The sequence below is a fragment of the Podarcis pityusensis genome (genome assembly GCF_964106645.2).
Source record: "Podarcis pityusensis genome assembly, chromosome: 6".
Taxonomy (NCBI): domain Eukaryota; kingdom Metazoa; phylum Chordata; class Lepidosauria; order Squamata; family Lacertidae; genus Podarcis; species Podarcis pityusensis.
In genome coordinates, this window is record NC_138030.1 from 40,294,453 (window position 1) to 40,321,247 (window position 26,795).

Genomic DNA, 26,795 nt, shown 5'->3' on the forward strand with positions numbered 1-26,795 from the left:
ATCGAAATGAATGGGTGTGGCTAACTCTGCTTCACTGATTTCAGTGGGTCTACTCGGAGTATAACTTAGTTGACCATCATAACGCTTGTATCGCAGCGTTGTGTTCGGGACGGGGCTGTTTACTGCAAAATAGACTTCATTGAAACGAGTGGAAACTTCCTACATTTCCCTCGACAGATGTGTGTGTATAATCTCGGTCTACCCTTCCCTTCCTTCCCTCCAGAAAACATCGCCGTCTGCAACCCCCCAAGCGCTCTTCGGTTGCTGAGTCTCTTCCAGTCGCCGCCTGGAAGTTCAGAGCCGGTACGACCGGAGGAGAAGCCCCCGCCCCCTCCCCCTCGACGATGCCTCGGGGTCGGGAGAAGTCCTTCTGCCGAACCCGACCAAAGCCAACCTCACTCCACCCTGGCGGCCTCGGCGCATGCGCCCCGGGGCCGGCCAATTTAAAAGGCGGCAGAGCGAGACACTGGCGGGTATTGAGCGCCTCTGCGCAAATCCCGGCGCGGAGGGGGCCGAAGCGGAGAGGCGGCTTCGCCGGGGAAGGAGACATGCTGGCGGCGGCGGCGGCGCTGCTGCTTCTATGCCAGGTACGCGAGGAGCACGTGCGCCTGTCTGGGCCGAGCCCTCTCCTGCCAAGTCCGTGGGCACTCCCCACCACTTTTAAAGACTGCAAAGCATCTCCTCCAGAAGTAGAGAGTTGTCTTTGCCCTTGAATTGGAAACGGGGGGGGGGGGGAGGTGGAAATCCCCGGGGATGCTCCTCGCAGAGGGAGGAGGGGGCGAGTGCAGAAGGGGAGCCCGGCGGCCCCTCCCGGCCGGCGCTTCTCCGGAGTTTGGCGGGACGGGGCAGCTGCAGGCAGGCGCTCGGCGTCTCCTCCGCTGTGGGCGGGCGGCTGCTTGGAGGGCGCGCCGGGAGAGGAGCAGCCGGCTCGGCCCGGGAGCCCAAGGCGGCCCAAGGCACGCCGCGCCTGCTCTGCAAGAAGCCCGCGAGGTTCTTGGGCGCGATCATGCCGGATCTCTCTTTTGGGAAATCTTCGTCTCCGGAAAAGTTGAGATGGGGGCGGTGGGGGAGGAGGCGTGAGTCACGCACTGAACCGCCGGGTGTTTATTTTGGTTGAACTCGCAGCAGCCTTCCCTGGTGACGGACGCGTCAAAGATTCCCTGCTGGGCTGCTCCGATTTCCTGGTTGCCTTTAACCTGGAGCAGGTGGGGCTGAATCAGGGCGCCTCGGTCCAGCGGAGCGGGGGCGATGGGGATGTTGCCGGTGCCTGCCTTGCTCTTTGACTGCTTAATAAGAGCCGGTCTGCTGGCTGGCCAAGGGACCCCCGCCTGCCCCGGATAAGCGGATCAACAAGCGAACTTCATCCTCCCAAGTCTCCCAGCCTTTCTGGAGCACGTGCGCTGCCGTCGGATCGACTTCTCTAAACAAGAAGTCCGGCTTGTGGAATGAGTTATCCCGGGAGATATAGGGCCGCTCGTCGCTTGAGAGAGCCATGAGTTGATACAATCCAGTTGCCGGCTGTCCCGTATAGTCCAAACACCACGCTTTTAAGAAGCTTGGCATGTGTCAAGGGAGAGAGTACAGATCCTTCATTCTTTGGCAGCATATCCCTTACTCCCTACTGTGCAACACTGGTGATGCTGTTAGGGTTTCTGGGTGCAGAATGGGTAGCAACACAATGGTAGGATTCGGGGGGCCCTTTGCCCCCCCAACAATTGATGGACACCAAGCAGTGCTGGGCAGCTGGTGGTTTAAATTTTCCAGAGGGACTTTATGTCAGAAGAACTATGGGAAATTTAAATGGCAGCTAGCGTTGGAGCCAAGTCTTAGGGGCTGAGGTCTTTCCCCCCCCTCCAATAAAATATCTGAGGGGGTGCCCCCCAGTTAATGGGCACTACCATCCAAATGGTGTGCGCTCGCTGTGTCTTGTGATTGATTATGCTGGGTGGGGCTTACCTGCCCCCCCCTCAATATTTTATTCAAGTTGGCACCCCTGGCAGCTAGAGCCTACCATCTAGTGTGCTGCTTGAAGCACTGAACTGATATCCGCCCCCCCCCCCCAAGTGGGAGGAAGGTAGGTGTCAGCAGTGGGTCTTGCCACAGATTCCTGCATTGCAAGGGGTTGGGGTTCCCTCCAACTTTGATTCTAGGGTGCTGGGGCCCCAGCAGCGGGCCAAAGATGCCAGGTGCTGGCACCAGTGCTGTGTATAACTGAAGTAACATCACTTACTGTTTTGGGCCGTGTTTCCCCACTGCGCTTTTGGAAACTGTTTGAAAGCAGCTTTGGAACTGTGAATGGAATCTGAACGTGCCTTGTGCAAGGCACCCATCTCCAGGGTGGGGGTGCAAGGACAGAAATGGACCCTTGAATCATGAGGAACACATGTTGGCTGAGGAGGAACCCCACCTCACTTTTTTATTTACAAAGTCAAGGTCTGAGCACATCCTGCCAAGCAAAAGATTGCCACACAATGGGAATTGGCTGTTGACTATTTCTCTAGTTGATTACCCATGTTTCTCTGTCAAAAACAAAACTCCTGGGAGGATTTCATCATGTTTGTACCACAGGCAGACAACATGTAGCTCAGATTATGCAACTTGTCCCGCTGTTAAGATCCTTTTCCTAATAGTTAATCAAACTCTTATCTTGACATAACTTGTGTTCCCATAGGCAATGAGTAAGCAACTGTTCTCTGTCTTTTTGAAACAGAACAGCTATTGACTGTAGAGAATAAGGAATAATTCAGCTGTGCACTTTTTATGTAGTATTACAAGCTTATGCAATTTCTGTGCTCCTTTTTTCACCTTTGCCTGTAGAATGCCGCTGTGTAAATCAAGTTTGCACTCTTCAGTATCAGCCGAAGCTAATCCAATAAAAGCTATTGCCTTAATTTCCTTCTTTTTCTACCTTTGGGGAGCCTGAGTAATGGATTCTAAGTAGCACTAAGCCTTTATGACAGGATGGGATATAACCCTAGTGTTTTAGTTAGGATTATCTGAGATACGGCGCACCTGCTAACGCAAGCGCAGAGCAGTAGTTTAGTGCAATGATGATGGAAAGTGCAAATATTTGAGTAATGAGTAAGCTTACACGTTCAGCTCAGAACCAGTGTGCTGATGTTCTATTTGACTCCCTCGTAAAACTATTTTCTTTGCAGTTCTTCCTCTTCTCTTCTGTGTGAAGTACAGAAACTCTTGGAAACCTCAGTAGCCTGAGTAAGGGCTGTGGTTCCTGGTTCCTAACACACTCTGAGGGACAAATTCATCGATGATGAATGCAAAGGAAGCTCAGGCATGCTGCCACATCAGCACCCCTTTGTGTGGTGCACATGGAATTGCTGTGCTTTTTTCCACATGTGATACTCCTCTCCACATACCCCTCCCTTTTCTGCAGGAAAACTTTATATAGGGACCAGCAGTTTTGCTTTGTTTAAATTCTGTGATAATGTGTGGTGCCGTTCTCCTTTCAGAAGCTAGTGCATAACGTATTTTGTGTGTGTTTTGGGGTGGGGGGAACATGATCAAAAGGAGATTGTACTGCTAAGCAATAGCTGTAAGGGATTGTTGGTAGAGCATTCTGAAACAGGCTGAGAAAGAGTGTTTTCAAGAAAGCTGCATGAATAATTAAGAGCAGGTATTATTAAACTATAACTCCCCTGAGCCTCAGCATTAGTATTCCACATGTCAACATTGGTATATTCTGTGCCTGGTGGTCAGCTAAGAGACATTGGATTGAGGTTATAGTGATGTGTTCTAGGCACTCATTAATTAATAAAATAAAATAAGTTTAAATAGTTATTAAATGTATATACCTCTGTTCATTTGGGGATCACCGGGCGGTTTACAGTATATCATGTTCTTTAATGCTTATATATCCTTTGTCATTCTGCGAATCTTCAGAAAATGTGACAGACAGCAGGACAGAATATGGAGATGTTTGAATAATTGGATCAGTACAGTGGTTTGATAAGGTTCTTCTTTCTTACCATGTGTTTAATGCAGCCCAGCTTATTTCTGACTGTTGTATTCTGTTACAAGTCTAACCTAATGGTTAGCAGCTTTAGGACATACTCACAAAGCGGTCAGTTTAGAGCAAAATGCAGTTGTACATCTGTCTATAAAGGTGGCAAGCCTTTGATCATTGGTAATGTCTGTTCTATGATCAAGGCATATTCTAGCATGATGTTTAAGGAGAGATTGTTCTTAAGACACAGCACGTCAGTATTTGTTTTAAAATCTGAAACATTTCTCATGTTTTGATAGAAGCTCAAGCTGCCTGGACCCCTAGATATGTAAATACTTTTAATAAAGCAAACATAGTTGGATAAAGTAGCCTTGAAGGGCATTCTGTAGAATACATAGTTGCCACCACCCTAGCTGCATCTGGTTTGGCTTCCTGTGACACACTTTACATGGAGTTGCCTTTGAAGAGTGTAAGCAAACTTCTGATGGTGCAGCGGGCAGCAGTTGGAGGTTTTGCTAGAGCTAGTTCTTTTGAAGCATGTGACTCCATTACTGTTTGTATCCATTGCTGGCTCCAGTCTTTTTCCAGACCTGTTTAAGGCCTTTATCGTCTGTGGCTCATAACCAGGATTCTTACAGGTTCACTTCTTCCTACCTAAACTTGCCCATCTAGTTAGTTGATTGGGAGCAGAGCCTTCTCCATATCCCCGGCCGTAAGAAGCTGGGCTGTTGGTGATTCCAACAAGGGGCTTCTTCCAACATCATGGAACTTCCTGCCTAAGGAAGTCCGCTTGGCTCCTTCACTGACTGCATTCAGACACCACCTAAATACCATTTAAAATTTCTGCAAGCCTGTGGCCTCACTGCCAGATTTGTCTTCTGTCCTTTGGGTTTTTCTCCTTCAATTAGTTTTATTTGCTGTGGTGTTGTTATTAGTTGTTGTTTTCAAGTTGCTGCTGTTGATCCTTGTATCTCATGGTGGTCGAAAGGCTCATGAGCTGGACAAGTGGGCTGTACATGCTTTAAATAAAATAAATAAATGACAGGCAAGGGCCAGAAATCTGAATAGCCTCTATGATGCAATAAGTAGCGGGATGCAGCTGTCTACCATGTTAAGACAACACCTTCATGAGAGCCTGGAAGCTTCCACTTAAAGGACAAGTTGCTGCTACCGTGCTTGTGGGCAGAAACAAGAGGTGTGAGTGCTGTTTTCCAGCAGCTAGAGATTAGGACCTCATTCTTGCCCCATCCTCCCTTTCTGCCTCATTGACTCCACTTCTCCTGTGCCGGTGATTCATGCAAGAATTCCTCATTTTCTTCTTGCTTATCCAGCCTGTTCTCTGCCAAATTTATAAATCAGCAAAATTTCAAATCTTCTTCCCAGAATCAAGTATGCACTTTCCTACAGCTATTGCTCAATTGTCGTCTCTGGTTGCTGCATTTGAGTTTTTAATTTTGAATGCTGCAGCCCCTCATTATAGACATTTACACAAAGCCTGCTTATCAGCAGTATTTTAAGGTATTTTTCACACATGAGGTACCTATAATGCACCTCAGATTTTGGCTAGAAGCTCCATTTTATTTACATTTGCTGTTTTAAATATTGTGATGATGGGCATAAATCGCATAAATAGCACAGTGCAGAGCTCTTTTCCGGAGTATTGTATGTTAACAGTCTTAAGTGCCTGTGGTTTCTCTTACTATTGCAAAAATTTCTTATATACAAGCAAAGTGAAGCTAATTTTTTCTTGGTTTTTCAATGCCCGAGTAAACAATATAATCTCGTAGGTTGCTTAACTTTTGACCACTGCTATAATGCAAGTAACAAAATTCAGGCTTCCTTACGTAAACTTCTAATTTGAAAGATGAAGAGATTGTCAAATGGCTGGAAGGCTCAGTTTCCTTCCTTGATGGTATCTGTTTCACTGCCATGTAGCTCTGCTGGGGCTGAATGTACAGTAGTATGTTTCATGCACTGCATTACTTTTGATTGAATCTTGTCTGTGGGTCTAATCAGTTGACCCATTTGGATCAGTGAGGCTTTCCTCGTAGCTGAACTCAACCTGAGTTCTTCTGAAGCAGGGTTGAAAAAACACTTGTACAGTTTCCAAAGGGGAAGGCACATTAAGGCTGTAGTTGCAAAAACTATGATGATTCTTATGGCACCTTCAAGACTAGGGATGGGGAAGGGGATTGAATTCATGTCTCATTTGAAGCTGAATTTATCACATTCGCTTTTTTCAAAACTATATGCAAACCAAAAGAGAGATATTTGTCAAATTTCATACTCATCCAAATTTTGCTATGCAGTTTGCCAACTAAACAATGCTTACAAAAAATGCATGCATTCGGGGAAAGTGTGCATAATTTTTTTCTAAACTTTATTTATTTGGTTTTTCAAATTAAAATTAAAAAACTGTGCATAAAAATTAATATTTTGGCAAAAATAGCACACAGCAATGCATTATATTAGGGGAAACAGCTTGCAAAAATGTGTATATTAGTGAAAACTGCACATAAAAATGTGCTTATTAGGAGAAATTCACACCAAAATGCTGCTGAATTTTCATGAGGATTTTTAAAAAAAAAGTAATTCTCATATTGCTGCAAAATGTCACGGAGAACTGAATTTTAGTTCAGAAAGATGAGAATCTAAGAGAACTGAATTTGACAGATGTGTCCATCCCTATGCAAGCCTTAACCAATTTATTAGGGTATAAGGCTTATGTGGAATGGATTCATTTCATTAGATGCAATAAAGCATTGTTCTCAATTGGTAAGCATGTGTACATGAAGATATAGAGTGTGTGTACAGTACCTGAGTATATGGTGGGCATGTACACGAGTGTAGGAGGGAAATTGTAAGCATTGGGGTCAAAAGGCAATGAAATTATTGCTTTGCAGCTGCCTTTATTGAAACTGCAGTAGATGAGATCCAAGTATACTCATATTGCTTTGAAGGAAAACATGTACATAATGTGGCTTTGAGATGGTTTGTAGGCACCCCATCTCATTGGCATGTATTTTCATTACATGAGGCTTAATTTGAGGCTGGGGAAAAAAATCTCTAAGCTGCAAGGCTGTGAAGACTTGGACACCTTGGTAAGGAACCAAATTCTTGGCTCTGTGGAACTGCCCAAGGAATTGCTATGTGTTCTTTATTCCTCCTCATCCTTTCTGCTAGTTCCTAGGAGGTCCTTTGAACTTGTGGCACCGTTGGTGTCTCTTCTCCTACCCAAATAGGAATCTGTTCCTGCTTTAAGTCTGAAAATATTTATTTTAACATTTTGCCAGTCTGAATATGAGAAAAGGCAGGCCCTGGGAAAATAAGGAACGGAATAGAAGGAATGCAACTCAAATAGCATTTTTTGGTTTTGTTTGGGGAGGCAGAGCGCGAGGACTGGAATATGTTCTTCAGCAAGCAGGTGCCAGGTCCGCAGGCACTCCATAAAAAACCATCTCTTAATGCCTGTGTTGTGGCTGCATTCTGGTCGTAAAAGTATTTCCCACAAGGAGACTGAGCACAGAGGAGAAGCAGCTCCTTCGGTGAGATATGGCATTGACCTTCCTTGCTCTGGAAACAATCTCTGCTCCAGCTGTTTATAGTCAGAATCACCTGCTCTGGGTTGACTTGAACAAGCCGTGGGGTTAATCATGCAAACTTCAATGAACCCCAGGCCTGTTTTTGCATGCAGCGCTCTGGTGATTTATGGTGTGATCTAGCAGCTTAGAAAGCTGCCAAGCCCATGACATCCCCACTGGATTGTAGTGAGGCCTGCAGCAGAATCTGGAGTTATGTGTGGCAGTTTCTAAAAATGGAATGTTCACGTTCCAAAAGTTCACTTAAAAGTTAAAATATAGAAATTTGTTGAGCTATGTAGAGTTCATGGGAGGTAGTAGCTCATCTCCTCCCTATTGTGCTATGATGAGAGTTTCTGTAATGATACTGCTAACAAGTTAATGTATATCAGTGAACATGCATGCTGGATTTTAACTTCCTATCCAAATAAAACCTGAAGTTTTCAGTTAATTTGAACTTCAAAGGCCAAAATGCTTTTAAGGCCAAAACAACTTTCGCTGCTGCGATGTTGTCATAGCTGCCATCTAAGGATCAGAAGCTGCTGCTTCATTATGCCTTAATTATTCCTCTGTGCCACATTTTGAGAACCAGCAGAGACCAAAGCTTGAGTGTTCCAGTTCGTGAGAACCTCTTCCTTGCTCCTCCTCTTGGAGCAGTAAACCAAGTACAAACCTTGACTTCCACTTTTGGTTTGTTTGTACTGAAACAAAGCACAAGTGCTGCTTCACACATAATGCTAAGTGAGTGCTGGGGGCTGTTGTTTTCCTCCTGGGGTGGGACAGGGAGGAGAAGGGTGGACCCAACTGAACAGCATGAACCAGCACACTGATCATTCACAGGAATCCATAGTTTGTGACTTACTGTTACACACAAACCAAGCATCTTCCTTTCCTTCCCACTTTTTAATCAGGACTGGCTCCAAAGCAACTATAACTTGTTACAAAGTTAACTTATAAGGTGTTGAGGATACATGATTGTGTGTTTATATATACACACACACACGAAATGTGAACATTTGACATATGCTGCTGTTTGAGAAACAGAAATCGGAAATCCATTGGGCACAAAGAACTACTTTCTCAATTCTTTGGATCCTGGCCTGGCCCTCACCTCCCTCTAAAGCAGGGCTGGCCCTCTGGATGTTGTTGGATTACAACTCCCATCAGCCCTAACCATTGGTCACACTGTTTTCGGCTGAAGGGAGTTGGGAGTCCAGTGACACCTGGAGGGCCCCCAGGTTTCTCCACTCATCAGCAGTAGATCCAGGACACCAAGGCGCATGCTGGAAGAACTTAAAATCCTTGAAATGGAAGGAATGATGCTGCAGTGGACTCCCATTTTCAGTGGATGAATTTTCCCATCTGAATCACTTACCTTCCGCTGGTTGCATCCTTCCTAGAGTACCTTCATATTGACACCTTCCATTTTATCCAAAACCTAACTTTTCTATGATGTCTTTGGCTTAACCCCAAGTACATGTAACTGCATTCGCCCATATTCATCATCTGCTGTGAACTGTGCTTCGCCCCTTCATCTCACTGTTTCCCATCTCATGTTTCCTCTCCCTCTTGAAGCATTCAGATCATAAACTCCTTGGGGCAGGTATTTGTCTGTCTGTCTCTGCCCCCCCCCCTTCTCTTTCTTATTGGCTTTTACTTGATGAAGATACAAAGAGCAGGAAGAGGAAAACAAGCCAATTGTCATTCTGGTCTTCCATCGTGTTGCATAATGAAGTTTCATAATAGCCAGGTGAAGTGGTTGCTGCAGAAGACAGTTCAGGGAAGAGTAGAGAAGCCAAATGGCAGTTTTACCCAGCCAAGCTGATGGAGGGAACTTCAGGGTTACCCTGAAAAGGCAATTTTAGAAAGCTGAACTTTTATTATTTATAAAGCACATAATACTTTAACCCCACTGTTTCACCTCTCCTCAGCTGCAGTCAAGTGTGCTGCGTTACTGGGTGCATTGATAGTGCTGTACAAACAAATTGGCCAACTCTGTTCTACTACATATTTGTAGCAGGACCATCCTTGCTTGCCTTATACCAGTCAATGGATGGTTGTGGACAAAGCTGCAATCCTGTGCACATGTTCTCCAAAGTAAGTCCTACTAAACTTAATAGGCGTTATTTCTCATTCACACATGGAAGACACTGCCTGACAATGCATTTATCAAGTGACAGTTATGCAAGTATGCAGTGACCTTTGGTTGTGATCTGTGTCTTGCACAATTATTTCCATTTTCATATGGAACGCAGGGGAAACATGACATAAAATACCCATTCAGATTAAATTTGGTGCATCTCTGTGGGGGTACCTCATCTTTAACCCTGGCTGGTTTGAGAGCAGTTGTGGACATTGGTGGATGTCCTGGGAAAGGGTATCCCAAGGTTTTGCAGCAGTAAGTCAGACTGACCACCTCTATCAGGGACGGGGAACCTGTGGCCCTCCAGATCTTGCTAGAATACAGCTCCAGTAATTCTTGACCATTGGTCATTCTTCTGGGAGTTGACATAAAATAACATCTGGAGAGACACAAGTTCCTCATCCCTGCTCTGTAACTTTTTGCATGCATGCATACCATACAAAGTGAACTTCAGTGACAAAACATTATATGATGAAGTTCAGCTTTCCATATGCATGCTTGAAACTTAACCGTGAAGATGTCAGGACCCATTTGTGATTGGGGGTAATCTGTTACCCAGCTACCCTTCCGCTTCACCTGTGTTTCCCATGAACTTTGATATGGTAAACACAGCTAGAGGTGGGCAAACATCTCAACAAATGAAACATAAAGGGCTATTGGGAGAGAAAGTGTGTCCTTGCAATTTCCAGAGGCTGTCTGCAAGACTACTCTCAATTGCCACCCTGTCCATGTGACGCACCAGTAAGTGAGAACATTTATAATGGCCTTGTTTGTTCTGTTTAGCCATGCTGTGTATCAACACAGGACTGTTTGTGTTACGAGTGTAGCAGACAAGATCAGCCTACAGAGGGACATGAGCCAATAATTTAATGCTGAACCCAACTCCTTTTACTTTTTTTAAAAAAGATCCTTTATACCATCCTCAAAGCAGGATCTGATCATCTGGCAGCCATGAAACCAGTTGTCATCTCAGCTTCTCTGTGAGGCTAAACTGATGTGCCATTTGCAGAAGTGGATAACTGGGACCAAAAAAGGCCAAAATGATACCCAAAACATTTGGCAGATGATTGGAATGATAAAGTCAACACTGAGCAGTTTTTAGCTTTGTGGGTGGCTTCAGGGAGAGCTGAAACCTTTGCCATGAAACTTTCATAAAACCCCAAATATTATTATTTAGTCCCATCAGTAAGTAGTAGTAATTGATTTATGGGCGCTGGTTAATAATTCCTATTAACAATAAGCCCGATGTGGTTTTAGGAGATTCACAAACTGGCTCTGGAAATACTGTAATGCTGGATTGTAGAAATTGTATTAAGTTCATTTATGGGAGCAAAGTAAGGCAGCCCTTTACAAATTATGTAACTTTCAATCCTGCTGTAGAGATGAGCCTTGCCTCTTTTCTTAGTTCACCATTTTTGTATGATCTTGCCAACCTGCTGCCCTCCAGATGTGTCAGACAGACTACAACTCCCATCAGCCTCAACCAACAGGGTGGTAGCTGAGGCTGATGGGGAATTCAGTTCAAAACATCTGGAGGGCATGAGATGGGTGAAAAGTACCCAGTTCCTCCTGTTTGCAAATGATCTTTGTTTCTAATCTATTTTTTCTTTGGAGATTGTGAAGAGGGAACCTGCTGGCTATGGTCAAAGAAGACACACACACACACACACACACACACACACACACACAGGCATTAAACTTCTCTGGCAGGGATATAAATAGCTGGAATTACAGACCAGAAAATTGCCATGGGGGAAAATGCATTAGTTACCACATGATCACAAAAAGGCCCATTAGTATTGTGTGTCTGTCTGTGTCTGGGATCCAAAGTGTATTCTTCGACTAGGAGCAAAAGGTCATGCTCTTAAGTTCAGTCAGAAAAAAGTAATAAAATGTGGAACCCTCTGTCATAGTCTCTTCAAAGCGTCTTACAGTGGAGACTTTGAACACTGTGTTTTCCTCCTGTCTTTGCTATAACGGCATGCATGTCATATATGACTTTTCTGTTGGCATAAAAAAACCACAGTCTCCCTATCCCAAGCTTGCAACTGAACTAGCTTTGCCCTGTTAATGCTAGTACTCAAATGACCGGAGGGTTGGCTATGGCTTTTTCCAAAGAAGATGCTCTCCGTGGGGGCTCCTCCTCAGCAGGCTCAGAGCTGCTGTTGTGTCCTGGAATGCAATCCTGAACCCTGAAAAGCAGGTTTTTGGAATGGCTCTCAAACAAGTCTGCTCCAACCCAGACCTCCCCTATCTAGCCAGTGGTTTGTTTGGACTTGGCAGGGGAAAAGTTATGTTGGACCATCCCATGGGAACTGCTCTATATTTTATCTCTTTAGATATCTGTTTCTATATTGTACACACAAATGGTACCAAACTGTTCTTAGAGAAGAAACATTTAGAGAGATGCACTTCAGACACCCAAGGATTGCATTCCTTATATTAAAATTATAAATGGCAGTGTTGGTACTAAGAGGAGAAACAGATACAGGAGCCACAGGATGGTAAAGACCACATGACTACCTACAACTTGTACTATATGCTTTAAAGAATATTGCATTTCTCTGTCCAGTAGAGGGGTCTTCAAAGTGGAGAGAAATGAACTTTCAGTGCCAGAGACTTAAATTTTTTGGGGGGTTACATGTCCTCCAAATACAAGGTAATTTTTCTTAGTTTGGCTTCTGTTGACTCTCTACCTAGCGCACACCCTTAAAAGTACCGTAACCTTCAGTTTTGCTAATATAAATACTTTCATTTCTATCTTGTCTGGATGTCAGAAAGCTGAAGTCATCCTTGTGTTTTGACGAGGAGACATAACCAAAGTAACTGCTAAATTTTATATCTTCAAAAATGGGGAAACAGCATTTTTGCTTTTTTGTCTTAGTAGCCTTGGGTACATCTTGCAAATCTGTCTTTCCCCTAGTAAAGCTAATCCAATTATGACTGCATAACTCCTCCTGCACTCCATTTTAAGACTGCAGACTTTGGGACGACAACATGCCCAGCCTTTTCTCTCTCCAGCCCCCCCCCAACCAACATTCATAGAGCATGATTAAAAGAGATCTGGAGAATTTGAAAGCTTGCTTACTGTGTCATGACTCTATGACACACTGTGGCTTTGGGATTATTCCTTTTGCTATGTGCCTTTTGGGAACCTGAGAAAAAGTCTTCTGGTTTCTGGGTCTTGCTTCTCCTAGCTGTGAAATGCTAGACCAGGCATAGGCAAACTTCGGCCCTCCGGATGTTTGGGACTGCAATTCCCATCACCCCTAGCTAACAGGACCAGTGGTCAGGGATGATGGAAATTGTAGTCCCAAACATCTGGAGGGCCGGAGTTTGCCTATGCCTGTGCTAGACACTAGTATTTCTCTTCTTTCCTTGTGTGGGATTCCCTACTGGAAATGCTTGAATGCTAGAGTAAAGGCTGCACTTTTTGGTAGGTGCTTTTGGGATCCACGGCAGCTGTGCTTTCCAAACTCCCCCCCCCCCCCCCGCATGAACCACTTAAAAATTGTGCAGAGTCTTACTGAGTTTTCTGCCGGTTGTAGCAGCTGCATTAGATGCTATATGATTTTTAATTGTATTTTTATTCTATAGAATTCAGGCTAATACAATAAAATGCAAAATAAGAGACAAAAGAAGCAATTTAAAAACAATTCAAAATCAAAATGAATACAGGCAACTCTCAATTTGCCTGCGTTTGCATGTGCAACTGTGTATGCACATGCTGTCTTTGGCACTGAAAGAGAGTGGATCGAGGCGGAATGTGGTAGGCTTACACCTGCTCCGCTGACATACACACACAGAATGTAAGGGGGTTTCCTGTATTTAATGCGATGGATGTGCAGTCTCCCATCTGCAACCACAAATCCACAGACACGCTGTTGACACCTGAATGAAGGCTGTAGATCCCTGTTGTTCGCAGACCACAGTTTGGGAACCTCTGTACTGCACTTTATTTATAAGATTTTAGTCTTTGCTAAAGTAAATGTTTCCCAGAACTGCTTCTTGCCTTGATACCCTGTCTGCTATAAATAATCGTGTGCACTAATCCTTGCAGGTCCCCCTTATTCTGTGACCCTGAGAAGAGACTCTGGGGTTGTGTCAGTTCCTGTGATACCTTATGCTGAACTGCACCTGTCCATCAAATATGATTGTGTATATACATATTTTTTCCTTGCATAGCAGTAATATTCACGTAGGAATGCAACCTTGCATGAAGTGACCATAAGTAAACTGAACTTCCTGAATTGGTGACCTGAATATGCAAATGCTGGGTTGGCATTTTATAATTCCAAGGAACATAAACTCCGTAACATGTGGGGTTTTAGATTTCTGCTTTAGATAAGTTCACATTTCAGTTCCTTTTTCTAGTTGCTATTGAAACGTTTCTCCTTACTCTTATCATTACCCTCCCCTTTTCCTTCCTTGCTTGCATGAAATAATAAAACCCCGACTGGCTCAGAAGGTAACTTAAGCCAAACAGGCATTAAATGGACTAATTTCCTGTAATATTTTCATCCTAGTAACAAGGCTCTGAAAGACAATTTTCTCCTTTTCTTCACCAAGGCAGGCTCACAGGATTACCAAAAAAGTCATACAGAATAGGGCTTACTGCCAACTGTTTGGATGAGGTCTGACTCCCGGTGTTCTTACCACACCTGCTTTGCATGCAGAAGGTCTCATGTTCTATCCCCAGAATCTTCAGGTAGGGCTGAAACCACGGAGAACCATGACCTGCCAGCATAGACAATACTTGACTTGGTATGAGGCAACTTCCTACGTTCCTTACATGTGTGGGGTTGTAGAGGTGTGGCTTGGGAAGAGAAATCCACAGCCAGAGGAATCCCTTCTCTAGGTTAATTTCCAGCATTTTCTGCTTGAAACCTCTTCAGAGCAAAGTGTTGCTTGCATCAATAGGCATTCCCCACTGTACATCTGGCTCAAAGGCTTGCATGCCGCTGGCTGGCAGCAGAGGAGAAAATGTCAATAATTGCCTTTGACAGCGTGACCACGCATGGTCACAAGGGTTTGCGATGCCGCTGTCTTCAGCCTGACCTTCCTGAAGCCTATTGCATTTTTCAGATTCTTGACACCATGGAGTGATGTTAAGCTGAGAAAGTCTCTGTCTCGAGCTGGGGCTGTGGGGGGTGGGGTGGGGGGGCAGAGCCTGAAATTCTTCAGATCATGTGCCCTCCAATTTCTGGTTAGCCTGAGTGTGAGATCAGACACTGAAGATGACCTCTTTTTATCTATGACCTTGGTGACTTGGAATTGTATCCTCTAACTTTCTAGCAAGTGTGCATGGAGCCTGGGGCTGAAGGAGGCGGGGAACGGTGGATAGGGTTTTGGAAAGCTTCTTTTCAGTAAGTTATGTATTATTAACAAGTGTGGAGGCATTGAGAAGATCCCCATTAAACCATTAGAAGGTCCTAGGCTTACCTTGCGAACCTCATGCTCTCCATTAAGCCTGTGATGAGAATTAGGCAAGGGCAGCCCATTCATGAGGCAAGGTGAGGCAACTACATCAGGTGGCAAGATCCACAGGGGCAGCAGATTCAGCCTCCAAAGAATGCATTGCCCACCACAGTGATGGATGCAGTGTGCTCTTTGGAGGCCAGATCTGCCACCTCCTTGGCAACCCCCCCCCATGCCACTTCTACAGTGGGCTGTCGGAGAATAGGAGGTGCTCCTCTCAACCCTAGGGAGGAAATGCCAAGGGTTGCCCTCTGGGGTTGCTTGGGGTCTGCACCCACCTGGCGTGATTCAGAGCAGGCCCCTTCCTCCCGCAATGGCCTTTGATTCCTACTTCAGCCATCTGGTAAGTAGATGTTCACTCGCCCCCTTCTTCCCTGGTGGGCTGGGAGTGGTACCATTTTGTGGTTTGCCTCAGATGCCAAAATGTCTTGAGCCAGCCCTGTAATTAGGGTGGGGCATGTATGCAGTCTGGTCTCCTTGGAGGAAAGGAGGAATAAAAATGTACTAAGGCCACATTCACACTATACATTTTACTACCATAATACTGTACCACGTTAAGCAGTCATGCCCCCCCCCAAGAATTCTGGGAGCTGTGGTTTGTTAAGGGTTCTGAGAGTTGTTAGGAAACCCCTATCCCCCCCCACCCAGTGGTTTAACAGCAGTCGTTCTTCCCAGGGAACACTGCAGCGTAGCTCTATGAGGGGAATAGGCATCTAGCAACTAAATAAAAATAACAAATAATAATAGCTGTGACAGCCCAAGGCCCAGTGGAGCCAAAAAAAAATCACCCTTGCAAATTCACCCATCTGCAGTGCAGACCACATGTATCAGTCGTCTGCTGGCCATGAGTCTGATGTGTCACTGATCTGTACATTTGGTAGGAAGTTGGAGTAAAGGAAATGTCATTTTCCCTCCCCGCTTTCTCAAGTAACCTCTCAGGATACAAATTTATGACAATACATTTTGAAGTGCTTTGATCTTGCAATTGGGCCCAGATTTTTAAAGTGGGTTGAAACAATCTAGACTTGAAAGCAAACATCTTCACAGTGGGCACGGAGCGGAACGACAGAAGGCCTCTCCTCCTCGAATTCCTCTTGAAACAAATAGAGCTTGCATGCGCCAGCTCTGCTTCTCTGGACAGCTTCTTGATCCTTATCTTGGAAACTGGAAGTATTTGGTGCAAACTTAGATGCTGCTCATTTATTGGTGTTTTAGGAAAAACAAAAGCCTCTTGCACAAAACGAAATCATCTTCCAGCATCGTGTGGGGAATTTGTGGGCGAAGCTCCCCCAATGGCATTTTTGGGGGCACACTGAGAGTTCTCTCTTGACAGGTTTGTGTTACTTAAATACAGGTTGCAGCTAAGCAAGGGATGGATCGGGATGTCCCAGAGATATGTAACTGGTCCAGGCTGGGACTTTCCAGGAAGATGCAGAGGCCCTGAACTTGGCACTGCTTAGAAGGGAGGAAAAACGCCTTTGGGCATTGCTGCATAATACATGACCCAACTCCTTGAAATGTGGGCCCTTTCCCCCTAAATGAAGAAGGGGTGGGGAGGGGGTCAAGATATATTGTCAGCTCCTTTTCAGCGCTGCTGTTTTCTGTTACTGGATACAGAAAGGGGCTGAGGGAGGGGAGCGAAGCCACCTGTTGGATTTTGACACTTGGCGGGGGGAGGCCATTGCCCTTTTCAACAGTGTCTGCCTGTCCTCTTTTTCTCCCTGCCTGTCTCCCTCGCTGCTTCCCTCCCGTCTCTCAGGGTTCTGTTTACAACCATCCCATTGTGGTTCTTGGGCTGGAAGCAGCTGGGTGGACTGTTTCAGGCTCAAGTGTAATTTCAGCTTCTTCAAAAGCCTTTAGAGGCCACCCCCCCTCCTCCCGCAATCCCGGCCCGCTCTCCCCTCTGAAGAGGACAGCCACGCCAACAAGGGGATAATTTGATGGATTACTCTGCAGGGCTGAGAGGCTCTTGGCTAATCCCTTTTGTGTGTCTGTTGGACTAGACGCTGAGCAGAAGCCCTAGCCTCAGGCAGAGAAAAGGCTGCTCAGCAGGGTGGGTTTTACACACTGACATATAAATACAAGGACTCTGGTCATGTGGTGCTGGGCTTTAATCCCTGCCCACTACCATGGCCTAGAGGTTAAAGGGGGGGCACCTGTTTGGGGCTGCTTTATGTTTTTCCCACTTGGTTTGATTTACATTTTTATTCTTCTGTTAATAATAACTTGGAGAAGCAGGAGGGGGGAAGCAGACAAGATGTTGGAGCTATGGGCATAGGCCGAGGGTGGGGCCCCCGCCTGTCTTGATGCCAGTGTGTCTGGAAACTCTGGCTGCTCATTTGACCAAACCTTACAGGCGCTGAGTTGTTAGCAGATCTCCGTTTCCTGCACAGAGTTGCAGTTCCCAGAGTAGCAGAACAACCAGTCCCAGGGAATGGGTCAGCACCCTTCACAAACTACAGTTCCCAGGATCCTTTGCAGGGGGTCATGACTCTTTAATGTGGGATGGTATTGCTTTAAATGTATGGTGCCAATGGGGATTAAGACTATACAGTAAAAATGAATGGATAGCCAATGCGGACTTTATGCCTAAAGCACACACTCTCTCCTGCTTTGCTTAATATTTGTCCTGATGAGGTTTTGGTGGAGTTGAAAGCTTTGTGGCATTTTGGTTGGTCATTAATTCATAGTAAAGGGACTTTGGAGGGTTAAAAAAAAAAGCAGTGGTTTAACCCTTAGCCATGCATTCTGACATAGGCCATCTCTTTCTCTGCATAGTTTATTTGGTGGGTTTCTTTCTGAGAAAAGCTTATTTATTTGGCATGCAAAGGAGTGACAAATATCCCCCCAGGAGATGACATCATTGTCCCCGATGTAAAATACGTGGTGGAACTGTGTCCCTCCCTGTCCCTGCTACCATTACATCACTGTTCTCATCACCCTTGTGTCCTGCACTTTTTCCGCAGAATTCAATTTGGCATGTGTATGAGGTGATTTTATTTTATCCCCACAGGTTAGGCTGAGAAATGGAGACTTCGAGGCCACCCAGCGAGCTTTGTGGCTGTTAGGGCTCTGTGCCATACACACTCTGCCCACTTGGTCCCCACGTTTTGTGGCTACTCTTGAGACATGACCCTGTTCTGTGGCATAGCTTCTAGTACCTTTTACGAAAGAAGTCTACGTTTCAGAAAAGGCGGGCTGCCATGTGAACCCTTACTGGTACCATAATCTGTTATTTTTGCCTCTGATTTTCTGGAGGGTCTTGTTTATTTACCATCACGTTAGTACCAGACCCCCTGACCTGTTTTATCTCCTCCTGCTGTGGTCATCTTTAATGCTTTTGATGAGGTATGCTGTGGAAAAATGAGGTGGTAGCCAGATCTTTCTCTCCCTCCCTTTTTTTTCAGTGCCCCCACTCATAAATCCTCATTCACTCCTGTTTGAGTAGCTTCAAAATGTTCCATCCAATGCTTGCCTTAATTTTAATCGTTCAATTTTATTTATAACTCTTGTTTTGAAACAGAAATAGTTTTCAAATGGCTGTTACTGGCACACCCCACCTCCTTTCTGGTGAACGTAGGTTGCTGAAAATCAAAATGGAATCTCAGTGCTATAAATGACCATTTTTTATTTTGGAAAGTCAAAACAATTGACAGGTGGGTGTTGTTGTTGGTTGTCTTTTGGCAAAGATGTTAAGATTTACTGCACAATACGGTTTATGTTTACACAGAGGAAAGACCCACTGTGTCAAATGGCATTTGTTTCCTAGTTAAGTATGGGGAGAACTGCAGCCTTGGAGTTTGTACGCATGGTGTGCAAATGTGTGCTCAGAGCTGGATGCAGGTGTCATTTGGGGTTGCCATACATGTGATACCATCCCCATAGCATCCCTGCCTCACAATATTTGCCAATTTAAAATCTCAATCTAAAGCTCATTCTCCTGGAACAGTTATAATCCATTTTGTGCCAAGAATGTACTTCTCAAGTGCTTGCTGCATACACAGAGAGCACTTTCAGATCACCTCCTATTGGAACAGGCCACACCAGGGGTTTTCAACCTTTTTGAGTCCACAGCTCCCTTGACCAACTACATTCTTTCTGCGGCACTCCTGTGGGCCTCAGGAGCCCAGTTATGTCACCCCTTGCCTGCAGAGCTGGCAGTCTCTCACCCTTTTTCGAACACCCTCCCTTGTGGAGTGCTCCCTCAGCTTCCTCTCCCCTGTCCTTGGGAGTCCTCTGGGCAGCCACTGCTGTTGCCCCTGCCCCAAAGAGAGGTACCTCCTCACACTGCCCCACAAGGGCCTGAGATTTGTCTGTCCATTTCCAACAGCAAGGGCTGGCAGACTGGCTGGCCGGGCTCCCTCGCCCGTTTCCTTGCTGACCCTAGGGCCGCCTTAGCTTCTGGTAACTAGCACCCCCTGGCCAACCCTAGAGGCACAATTTGCCTGGGGAGCTTGTAGCCAGGGCTGCTACAACAAACAGCTGTGCAAGCCTTTGGGAGACAGATGTGAGAGGGCATCACAGGAAGGGAGGGAAGGAAAGGGGGACAGAGGCCAGTGTTGCCCATGGCATCCCTGATCATCCTTCAAGGCACCCCAGTGTGCCGTAGCACACTGGTTGAAACCCCATCGCCATGTTTAACTTGTCCATGAATAAAGGCAGAATAGGAGGCAGCACATTAACCTGTGACTTTATACCATATACTGTACACTGTATACACATCCCCACCTGTATACACAGATAGTAGCTGCCACTTTAGAAGACGTTATTGCGCAAATGTGTGTACACTTGCAAACTGCTTTGTAAAAAAGCACACTGTGAAACAGTGACCCCTGTGCATTTTAAGGCCCACATGTGTACAGAACATTAAGTTAAATTCTCACGGAAGAACTGAGAAATGCCTCCATTTGGCAACCGAATGCTGATTTGTAAATCTTAGAGAGGAGACTCTACATTTCCAGATTGTGAGGTTTCTTGGTTCTTTGCATTTGAACCCAGGGAAGCTTCTATATTCAAACCTATGTTTCTGCCTTCCGCTTTGGATAATAAGGGATTTCCAGCAGCATGTCATTAGCCTTGCTGCCTGGTATAGGGCCAGTAATGTAATCGAGGCCTCAGCTCACCGGAAACCTGGAGCTAATTCAGGGAGATGAAATGAAATAAATTACAACTGTGCTTCCATCCCTTCCCTGCTACAGAACACATTTTAGGAAGTGGGGGTGGGGAAGGGGGTCAGGTGAGTTCCATTCCAACATACAACATAGCCAGAATTACACCATGGTGTATTTCTTATTCAGCCAGTTGGTTCCAGATTTTCTGGTACATTGGCCTTAAATGTAAACAAAATGCTCTGCACGCGAGCCATATTCTAGTGAAGAGCGACAGTCTGGGCTAGAGATCAGGGACAAGGCTGGGGGAAAATTGAATTCCAGGCCAGAGACTGGAAAGGAAAGAGACTGACCACATAACAACTGCCCCCCCCCATTCATGATTGAGATCCAGCATGTATAAGCTTATTGGACTGTTACCCAAATAAAGGAGTACTAGTCAATTAATTACATGTGTTCTAGTTGGCTTTTAAATCTATATATAACAGTGAACTTTTGAATGGGAAAGGAGCATGTTTTTACATGATGAATGCATGTATTGTGGCAGGCACCGAGTGAGGTGTGAATGTGTCCGTGAAGAGAGAGAGAGAGAAGAAAGAATGCCTCTGTTAAGATTGTATTAAACCACCCTTCTCTCTTTCTTTTTTTGGGGTAAATTATTCCATCAACTATAATTAACTATTTTAAAAAGAAACCAGTCACAGTATAATGCCCCTCGTTCAGCCTTTGCCAACCTGGTACCCTCCAGATGTTTTGGACTACAACTCCCATCAGCCCTGAGCCAGCTGGCTGAGGCTAATGGGAGTTGTAGTGCAAAACATTTGGAAGGTTGGCAAACGCTGCACTAGTAGTAGATCAGTAGCTGAGGGAACCCGTGTGAGCATTGGAGAGTATGAGGAGAACAGAGGTGGGGAGGAGAGGATTTGCTGCAGTGCCCATTTGCTTTTGGGCCATCACCTGCCACCCCATTGGCTCCAGTTTTCTGTCCTTCACAGGTATGGCCTTTGTGCCCTCCTGCTTTCCATGTGGGGAGGGCAGATTTGGATTATGGCTCGCATTTTTAAAATCTATCTTTTTTAAAAAAGAAAACTATGCATAGTTGCCAAGTCATACAATTTCACACATTTATGTCCCGCAATGTTTTATTTTAATTTTAAAAACCAAATTTGGTCCAATTTCATACTTGTAAAAATACCCGAAAGGGATGCCAGAATTTAATTTAACACAGCTGCCCTGAGGGAATTGCTGTACTTTGCGCTGGGATATATGTTTCAAAATTTGCACTGATGCCCTGCCTTTACTCCATTAATATTGGTTCAGATATTGCCTAGTTGTGGAGTACAGTCTTCATAAAAGTGTTACTAACAGGCAGCTTGTTTGGACTAATGATAAAACCACGGTTTATCATGACCGGAGACAAGCCACAGTGAGCTGCGCTCCTTAAATGGAGGTAAACATTATGTCTGAATTATGACTGTGGTTAGTCATAATTATGGTTAGCTGAAAGAAGACAACTTAGGGGAAGGGGTTGTACCTCAATGGAAGAGCGTCTGCTTTTCATGCAAAGGCCCCAGGTTCAACATTTAGCATCTCCAGGTAAGCATAGTTAAGATTAATTGCTTTAGGGCTTGGGCACTTAGGCCTGGTTAGCACACAATGCTAAGCCAAACTATAAGAGACCCCTGACCATTAGGTCCAGTCGTGACCGACTCTGGGGTTGCGGCGCTCATCTCGCTTTATTGGCCGAGGGAGCCGGCATACAGCTTCCGGGTCATGTGGCCAGCATGACTAAGCCGCTTCTGGCAAACCAGAGAAGCGCATGGAAGCATCGTTTACCTTCCCGCCAGAGCGGTACCTATTTATCTACTTGCACTTTGACATGCTTTCGAACTGCTAGGTTGGCAGGAGCAGGGACCGAGCAACAGAAGCTCACCCCGTCACAGGGATTCTAACCACCGACCTTCTGATCCGGCAAGCCCTAGGCTCTGTGGCTTAACCTACAGCGCCACCCGCATCCCTAAGCCAAACTATGCCTTAGCATGAATGAGCAAATGTGCTGGTGCACAATAATAATAAAAAAGCCGCTGCTTTGCCCCTCTTCTGCTGTTCCCCTGTTACTGAGAGAACTTGAGCTCGTGGATTGTTTCATGCCAAACAAACCACGGACTGTAGCCAAAGCTTGTTCTTAGTTTACAATTCATGATTTATTTGGGGGGAGACAAACCATGAGCCTGCCTGGGTTCATGCACATTACTAAGCCAAACCATGGCTTAGCTCCCAGTAGCATGGCAGCAGTGGGAGGCAGGGAGCTTCATGGCTGAGTGGAGATTCGAACCCTGCTCTTCCAGGTCCTAGTCCAACACTCTAACCATTACGTCACCCAGCAATCTTTGATCACTGAGCATGCTTTGTATACACTGGACTATTTTAGGTGTGTCATTCCTCTGCCCCCCCATATATTTTTCTGAAGACTTTCCTTGTGTGTAGATGGTGCCATTTGGGGTACATGATGATGATGATTTGGGGTACACTCACCTCTGAACTTCAGATATAGAGTGAAGGTTCATGAATCCCATTATTGTGAGCCACCTTGAAGAGACTGCAAAGTGAAAAAGCAGCAAATACTTTAAAAAGTTACAGTTCTCAACAGATGCTGTAAATGATAAAGGAATTAAGTTCATATTTGATGTTACAATACAGTTGGATACTAGCACACTTATGACTGGAAGCTGGAAAGTTTTTGTGTGTGTGTGTGTGTGTGTGTGTGTGTGTGTCTAAATGGGGAAGTGTTTTATCTGGGCTTGGCAGCTGCTGTAGAATCCTATCTTTTTTGCTCTGTCACTGTTGTCCAGCTTGCACATCCATGAAGAAAAAGAGCTGTTTTCCACGACTTTGCAGAGCAAAATAGGAGGAGAGTTGTCCTGAAACTGCAGGAATGCTAAACATCCAGGCTTGTTTGATTGCCTGGCCATTATCAGAACTGTGCTGTCCTCCCAAGCTGTGCTTTTAAACCTTCCCTTTGTCTAGCTTCCCCCCTTTAAATCAAGTTGAGGCCCAGCCCACTTACCTGGTTTCCAGGTGAGGAAGTTCTGATGAGTTGTTCTGTTGTTTCTTGGGGGGAAATGTAGTTCATTTTTCATCAGGTAGGGCTTGTGTATACTGTACTGTGTATACCTTTTTCAGGAGAAAGCAGACCCGTCTCAGCTCTCTGCCTGATCTGTTTAGACACCAGTGACTATACTGCATTCATGAAAGGCAGTTGCTTATTTTTTTATTAATAAAACTGCATGTTGTATAATAAAAATGCAAAGAGCAGATGGTTTATAGATGTATTCATAATTCACAGCTTAACAGAATATGCATTTAAGTAGCAAGATAACATCTGCCCGTGGTTTTTTTTTTTTATAACGGAAATCTTGGAGGGGATTAAACACACTGGGACAAATTGCATCTATTTACTTAGAGACAGTTTGAGTGTGGAGGTTAGTTTCCATTGTATCATTACATTTAGCATCTATTTAGTAAGCTGGGCTAGTTAGTATACAGAATATCGCGATACACTCTTTGCCAGGAATGCTTACAGTCCGTGGATGAATACAAGTCATTTACTGAGTGGCAGCTTGCCACAGGAACCCCTTTCCAGTTGGGTTGGGATCCAGCTACAGGTCTTCCTGGTTGTCGTCCAACACACTAACCACTACACCACACTGCCTCTCCAAATAGGAACATATACCAAGCCAGACTAGTGGTCCATTTAGCTCAGCATTGTCAATTGTGCATTGATTGGCAGTGGCTCTTCAAGGCTTCAGATAAGGAGATGCAGCAGATTGAATTTGGGAACTTTTGCATGTCCTTTGCTTACGGGCTACAGTCCTTCCCGGGGGATATCTATTTCTGTGCCTCACATGCAGACCTTTTTGCCCTTCATGACTTCCAGTCCCTTTGCAGTATCCATCCATGTGTCCTTCCAGGTTTCCACACTTCCAAAATACCCAAATCCGTCAACCAAGTGTCTTTATAAATAAGCAGGTGTGCGCATGCTGGACTGAACTTTGGTGCAGAATTTGGCAGAATGTCTTTGACACGGAGTTTCTGGAGAGGGGCAGGTGGGCATGTGGCCAGCAAAGGTGTGAACAGGACAGCTTCATTACAGTGACGGGACCACTGCTTTATTTTCAGCGTGGTGGGCTCCAAATGTACCTCTGTGGCTGGGACTCTTTCCCATATAGCATCTCATTTGACTGTGTGCCTACAGATCCGGTCTGCCAGCAAACCTGTTGTGGTGGAGATCAGTGGTTTATAATATATGCTTGTTCTCCACAGGGACTATTATTTGTAGCCAAACTGGCACCTGCCAAATGCAGAGTATCAAATTATCCTAACAGTTTCCCTTCTTCCGCCACACTTTTTCCATACAACTGAGAAATAACCTGGGACAGCTCCACCCCATTCATTTAATGATGGGGGACAATGCCCGGGTCATGCTGATTGTTCTCCATGCTAAGTTTGCACCTGAAACTGCAGTAAAAAAGGAGCTTTTCGAAAATAAGCCGCAGTTGTATTAGGAACAGCACAACATTGGTTCTCCCTTGGGTAGTTCTTCTTTTTTAGTTCTGTCCTAATTGAAACGGTCCCAGACCAAATCCTTAACTTGGCGTAGCAGCCAGATCTCTTGGCATCTATGAAACTTGGATGAAAACAGGGATAAGCAGACCAGTTCTTATATAGGGGCTTTGAGACAGTGAGGGCTATACAGTGACATTGTACTGGGTGAGCTGCTCATGGAGTGCATAAGTGTGGCATAGTTTTTATTCCATACTGGTTCTCTGCAGATGATCTTGCATCCCACTTCAGTACCAACTTGTCTGTTCTGAAGACCACGCTCACAGTAACCTGTGCTGTCAAGGCTGGCTTTCCACTTCTGGGGCCCCCACAGTCCCATCCCAGGTAGGGCTCTTGTGCCTTTTTAACATCTGTGCGAGAAATTCAGCAGAATGAAGCATTGCTTTCCATGAAATGCAGGGATTTCGTTCACCTGTTGGATTACTGTCTGTAATGCTAGTGCAAAACACTGGGAGACTGAGGAGCCCTCCGGACAGGGAAAGCAGGAAAGTTGTCATTAGCACTGCGAGGCTTTTAAAGAAGGTCCTCTGCTCTGTGGCACAGTGGTATTTCCAGAAAGAGAAGCACATAGCACATTGTAAGTGGAGCATCAATGTTGCATCGGGCACTCTCTCTGTAAAACAGGGGTTGGCAGACTTCAGCTTTGTTTTTTTACTAGAACCCCAAGATCTGCCTACCAAAAAGGCAGGAGCAACAGACATTTCGCTCAGGGTTTCTTGGAGCACATTCCGAATTTAGGAATTGGTTTGCATTACTAATTGCTGTTTTTAAAAAGCAATTTTGTTGGGGATATTGTCAAACCATTGCTGATCTGGAAACCTTTGCTGATCTACTGCAAATCTACCAGTAGATCCTGATCTATCGCCTGTTCATGCCTGCAATATACAGTAGTTTGCAATGTGGATTCTTTGGTGATGGCAACTGCAAGGGAAAAAAAGGCAGGGAGGGCTCCCAAACCAAATAGGATAGGTGTGCTGAGTATAGGTTAACTCCTCCTCCTTTCTGCAAACTAATGCACTACCTCTTAGAGTGGTGCACTCTCTGTGTCTGGGTCAGGCTCACTTTGTTGAAGAAGCTTTGTCTGAGGGGATGAAACCAATGTGCTGGGAGCTCACCTGTTGCCCCGCAGCCTCAGAAGAGAATCGGGTGAGTTTGTTCTTCGCGTTAGAGATAAGTGGTGGTTTTTCAGAAGTTTTTGGAGGCAGGAATAGCATGATCCTGTTGCTTTCTTGACTGTGTGCTGTGTTTTCCTGTTTCATCCTGTTAATTCTTCTGATCTCCCTCCCCCCTCCCCCTCCGTGAAGAGAGAGACAAATGTTTTGAGAGAAGCAGAATTTCACATCCAAAGCTTGACGGTTGTGTGACATATAATTATTGAAATATTGCAGCAGGAAATTCTACTGGGGACACATTCCCCCCCACCCCATAAACTACTATAGTAGGGGAAAGGAATTATGTGGTAGCCAGGAATTTCTCTTGGTTTCTGCCTGTTAACACATCCTTGCCTTCAATGTGTGCCAATAATTCCAGGCTAAAGGGTATGAATTTAGCCTTGCATGTGAGAGAGAACATCAGGATCCTAGGTTTTGACTTGTCTGGTGTTTAGTATTGAAGCAAAGCAGAATAATAGACTTGTCATCTAGTCCAACCCTCTGCAATGCAGGAAACTTTTGCCCAATGTGGGGCTCGGACCCAGGACCCTGAGATTAAGAGTCACATGCTCTACCGACTGAGCTATGCTTAATGAGGGAACTGCAGAAACTGGAGAGACCTAGAAGATGGTCTAGTTCAAGCTTTACCAGTTTCCCCAATAAGTACTATATGAATCATTTTGTTACAGTATCTCAAATGTGTGTCCTCTAACCATCCCTGTCATCTGGGGAACTTGTTAAGAGAACTTA

At 45.2% G+C, this 26,795-nt stretch overlaps 1 protein-coding gene across 2 annotated transcripts in view; it reads left to right on the plus strand.

Moving 5' to 3' along the window:
• Positions 1-286: 286 nt before the first annotated feature.
• The window catches only part of SLC45A3 (solute carrier family 45 member 3), a 40,457-nt gene continuing 13,948 nt past the window's right edge, over positions 287-26,795 (plus strand). Inside the window, exon 1 of one of the 2 annotated variants that reach the window (XM_081009065.1) lies at positions 287-587. The gene's annotated coding sequence lies outside the window, so the exon portion shown is untranslated. Of the gene's footprint in view, positions 588-25,856; positions 26,041-26,795 lie in introns of those variants that run through there. The other variant, XM_081009066.1, reaches the window with a different exon arrangement.